Source organism: Hippopotamus amphibius, chromosome 17 (genome assembly GCF_030028045.1).
Source record: "Hippopotamus amphibius kiboko isolate mHipAmp2 chromosome 17, mHipAmp2.hap2, whole genome shotgun sequence".
Classification (NCBI taxonomy): Eukaryota; Metazoa; Chordata; class Mammalia; order Artiodactyla; family Hippopotamidae; genus Hippopotamus; species Hippopotamus amphibius.
In genome coordinates this window covers 10,826,705-10,832,190 of record NC_080202.1, presented here as the reverse complement: position 1 = coordinate 10,832,190, position 5,486 = coordinate 10,826,705, and positions in this window count along the sequence as shown.

Here is a 5,486-nt window from a genome sequence, read left to right as displayed (position 1 = left end):
CCTCTTGCTCCTGCTCTCCGCCTCATGTCCTGAGAGTGTCCGCGGCCTCAGTCTGGACCTTGGAATGAGAGATCAGGTGAAGCAGACCCACAGTCCACAATGTAGACAGTATGGAGCTGCCCACAACCTATGCACAGCCAGGAGCAGAGTTGGAAAACCGCAGACTCCCAGCCGACTTGCTGCTCTGGAGTAAATATTTGTTATTGCAAGCTAAACCTAGAGAAAGCTGACCAACAGTCTCTTTTAATGGCAACACCCTATACTCTGAGCAAATCAAGCCCTGAATTTTTAGCAACCCAAACTTGTTTACAAATAAAACAGTGTTCCCAAGTTAAAGCCTGGAAACAAGCGTCACCCGCTTTTAGTAGCACTGACCGGTCCTTGCAGCAGCCCTATCCATAGAAATACACACCATGCCCAAATACACGCAAACAGACTCAAATAAAAGCATCTAAAGTTTCAGAAAAACTATTCACCAGCTGCATTCCTAGGCATCTCTTATGCATGTCACCCTCTCATCAGTAATACCATGTTCTTTGCTACAATATCAGCCGTAAAAATATGACTGGGAGGGACTGGATTCATTAGTCTAAAGTTTATTTTTTATTTACTGCCATTTAAAAAGGGCTTTTAAATTTTAACATAGTCTGACTTATAAGGAGTTGAAAAATTGTGCAGAGAATTCCCATATACCATTCTCCAGATTGCTCCAACACTGCATTCCATATGGACATAGTGTGCTATTAACAGCAGGAAATTGACATTGTTACAAACCTGCCAACTCAACTGCAGACTTTATTTGGATTTAATGATTTTTACATGTACAACGTGTGTGTGTGTGTGTGTGTGTGTGTGTGTGTGTGTGTGTAGTTCTGTGAAATGTTATCACATGGATAGATTACATCCTCCTCCAACCCTAACTCCTGGCAACTACTGGTCTATTCCACCTCCCTCTAAGTTTTTCACTTGCAGAATGTTATATAAATGGAATAATACCATATGTAACCTTTTGCGACTGGCTTTTTATACTCAGCATAATGCCCTTGGGATCCATCCAAGTACTTTTTTTTTAACCACTGAGTAGTACTCCACTGCCTGGGTGGAGCACAGCCTCTTCACCACTCACTTGTCAAAGGGCATGTGGATTGTTTCTAGCTTAGGGCTATTATCAATATAAATAAAATTGCTCTGAACATCCACATAGAGGTTTTTGTGTGAACATGAGTTTTCATTTCTCTAGCATAAACACCCAGGAGTGTGATGCTGGGTTGTATGGCCAATGTATGTTTAACTCTATAAGAAACGGTCAAACTGTTTTTCAGAGTGTCTGTACTATTCTATTAATATATTCCCACCAGCAGTGAACGAGACATCCACTTGCTACATATCCTCATCAGGACTTTGTCAGTGTTTTTTGATAAACAAATTTGCAAAAGTATCAATTGAATTCCCTTTTCAGTGGATGAGAATTGGGAATAATTAAATGACTTGTGGATTAAAAACTCAGAAATAACTATTAGTTCGTTACATACTATGAGCAAACTCTTATGTGTTTAACACATTTAGTGAGAGAAAAATGTCTCTACTGCTAAAAACTAATTAATTTAGCAGCTGCCTGTAGGCATTAATTAGTGCAAGTTTCCATGTAAGCCTGAGCCTACTTCTAGGCTCTTTATTTTGTGCTACTGATCTATTTTTCTATCTTCGTGCCAATAACTGATGATTACATCAATTACTAACCCTGTGAGTCCTGAATTCTGATAGGCAATTTTCCCCCTTTTCTTCAGAAGTGTTTTAAATACTTTTGGTTCCTTGCAAAAGTTTGAACTTTAAATTTAGCTTGTCAAATAAAAATTCTGTTGGGATTTTAATTGGAATTGAAATGAATTTATAGATTAATTTGAGAGGAATGAATATCTTTACAACGTTTCATCTTCCTAGCCATGAACTTGGTATAATCTTTCCATTTATTAGCTTTTGTTGTTGTAGCTGCACTTTAGTCTCCAGTTTTCCTGAATTATCTCAGAATTTTTTCAGCGATTTGAACACTTCCTCATACATTGGTGATTTTGACTAGCTTTCACTGCTGCCTGGCAAATTTTTACTTATCCTTGAAGTCTCAGCTCAAATGCCACTTGCTAGGTGAAGCCTTCCCCATTGTTCCTGCCTCTCAGAGTATTTTGCATATAATTGCAAGAGCAAATATTTACTGATTGTTTACTATATGCTAGGGCACTGTTAAGAATTCTCTGAGCATTAACTCATATAATCTTCAAAGCAACCTTCTCAAATCAAAGTTAGAGTTATTTGTGAAAAAATAAGCTCGGAGAGGCCAACCTGATAAAGCCAGGATGAGCTAGGGCCAGAATATGCATTCAGGCAGTCCAGCTCCAGAGCCCATGCTCTAACCACGTATACCCCCTTTAAAGTGAAATCAAGTCCCCCTAAAACAGAGTTCCCCTGCTGCGTTCATGATTAACCTCTCTATCCAAACTTTAATTCTCTTTCTTGTCCCACCCCTGTTCCCCTTAGGATTGAGGAGGATCACAGAAAAGGGGGACTGATTCTGAGCAGGACCCTGTGGGGCCCTCCCGGGTAAAAAAGCCCCTCTGTATCCATTTCTTGTTTGTAGAAAAAGGCTTTGGTCTCCTAGGTCTTCCCTGAATTCTAAAGAGCAGACTTCAGCAGTTACTAATTAGGGAAGTGAGGGAAGGCAGGGACAAAGGAAAAGAAGTCAAGAAACAATAGTTCAGCAATAAAACAGGGTACTGGTTCCCCCTCAGGGGATACGCACACAATCTGATACACATCTTTGGATCATTCTGCAAGAAATAAGACCCTCCCCCAGGTGGAGGATGGGGATACATGTGGACCGGAAGCACACAGACCCCAGATTAGTTGGAACCAGAAGGTTGATTAAGAGTCCCAAAACACCACTCTGTTGCCTCACCACCCACAACCAATCAGAAGAAAGTCATGTCCCCTGCAACTCTCACCCCAAACGTTGCTTTTAAAAACTCTTCCCTGAAAGCCATTGGGAAGTTTGGGTCTTTTTGAGCACAAGCTGCCTGTTCTCCTTGCTTGGCACCTGCAGTAAATGCCACACCTCACCACCACCTAGTGTCAGTAGACTGGCTTTGCTGAGTGTTGGGCGAATGGACCCAAGTGCTATTGGGTAATAAAAGCAGCTGTAGCATTGTAGGGAAATGGTTTACTCAGATTAAATAAAATTACTTTAAAGGCAGAATGAGAAAAATTTTAAACATAAAATTCTCTCTCTGCCCATTTGAGCCACTACTTTCTTCCCTTTAGTGTGCATTGTGCATCTGTGTTATACATTAACTAGATCCCTTTAGAAGACACAGGAATGCCTACTTGCCAAAAAAAAGAAGGAGGAAGAGGAGGAGGAGAAGGAGAAGAAGGAGAAGAAGAAGAAGAAGAAGAAGAAGAAGAAGAAGAAGAAGAGGAGGAGGAGGAAGAAGGGGAGGAAGAAGAGGAAGAGGAAGGGGAAGAGGAAGGGGAATAAGAAGGGGAAGAAGAAGAAGAAGGAGAAGAAGGAGAAGAAGAAGGAGGAGAGGGAGAGGGAGAGGGAGGAGAAGGGGGAGGGGGAGGGGAGGGGGAATGGGAGGGCGAGGGGAGGGAAAGGGGAGGGGAGGGGGAGGAGGAGGAGGAGAAGAAGAGGAAGAAGAAGAAGAAGAAGAAGAAGAAGAGAATTTTCTCCTGGCACCAGCAAGGTAACTCCTTTGGAGATAACATTCCTCTTTCAATCCTGTAAGGGGTCACAGTAACCCTCTACTTGCTTGTTGGACTACATAAACCATCAACATGTTACTTTGATGTATAACCCTTTGTCTCAAAAACTCAAGCGCCCTGACCTCTAACAGGAAGTGTGTGATCCTCAGAGCTCTCTGAAAGACTGTTTCCTGGGTTATAATCCTCAAGTTGGCTGTAATAAAAATTTCCATTTCTTTCTTAGGATGACTATTGATTGATTTTTGTTGTTGTTGGCAACTCACATTTACTCACACATACCAAAGAAAAAGTTTTGAGTGTACATGTTAGATCAGGCACTGTAAAAGATGCTAGTTGGACATACAGTGATGTATAAAACAGACATTAAATAAAAATCACACACTAAGTAAATAGGTACCAACAGTGCTAAGTGCCCTGGGCTGGGGGGAGGGGGAGGACACCCAGGGTCAGATGAATGAGAATTATGAAGCGGGAGGACATAAGAAAGGCAGATGCAGGAAGGGTTTGGAGGGAATACCTGTCCTGAGGTGGAGGTCACAGGAGGAGACTCGTAAACTTGATTTACGGTGTGCTGAGTTTTAGGGCCTGAGGCACATCCAGGCTGGAAAAAGTTGGAAATGTGGAGAATCTGGGACCCTGGCAGCGGGGCTGGGTTAAAGACAGAGGGCAATAATTACCAAGGAGCAGGCTGTGGTTAAACCACAAACAGCTCTCTCCCCCAAAGAGCTGCAGCATGAGAAGCCAGGCAGGCAGAGGAGGAGAAGGGAGGAAAGAAGAAAATGATGGATGGGGTGGTGGTGTCTGCAACCTGTACCTCCAGCACACAAAACAGGGCTTAGCACAGAATAGGTGCTCAGTATTTGCTCGCAGGAGGCGGGCCGAGTCAATGAAAGACTCTCTCAGTGCAGCCTTGGTTAAGTCCCTTCCTCTCTGGACCCTCGCTTCCCCTGTAGAATGGCAGGACATCGGTGGGCTGCGCGGGTGTCCGCTGGAGGGCGAAAGCCGCCCGGACTGCGGAGGACGGCGGCCTCGCCTCCTCGGCGATCGCTGGAGACTTCCCGGGATGCGCTGGGTGCGAGATGGCGCGCAGGGGACGGGTCCCGTGCCCGGAGCAGCGCGGACGCGGCAGGGAAGCCGAGGGTGCCGGGGAAGGGGAAGCCCGCAGAGCCCACGGCGCTGGGCGTGCGGTGGGTCATCGCCGCTGCGGGTGACCCCTCCAGGATGGAGGCTGGAGGAGCAGAAGTAACCAGGTGAAAAGGAGTGAGAGTTTGGGGAGATGGATCTGAAAGACTCAGAAACCGCTGGGGACTTTCACCTGGGACCCCTACAGGGCCCGGGAAGGGCAGGGGCGGATGCAGAGTGGGGCGGCGGGTGGCGCACGCCTAAGCCGACAGACTGAATGACCGATCACTCCCGCTCGGCCACCCCCAGGCGCGCCTGTCTAGGGCACCGCAGGAAAGGCTTGGAGAGCCAGGAGGTGCCAGGGCCCAGACCGCTCGCTCCTGGAGGGCCCGCCCGAAGCGTTGGAGTCCGCAGGCGCCGCCCGCCGCCGCCCGGAGGCAGAGTTGGGGGCAGGCTTGTCCCACCGACCCCGCGGGATGGCCCCGCCCCGAGGCCGCGGGGAGGCCCCACCGTGGGAGGCGGAGTTGCTGCCGCCCCTCCAACCCCCTGGACTGCGGCCCCTTCTTAAGCCCTCGAAGCCGCTGGCTGCCCCTTTCTCGCCTCTCTCGCCG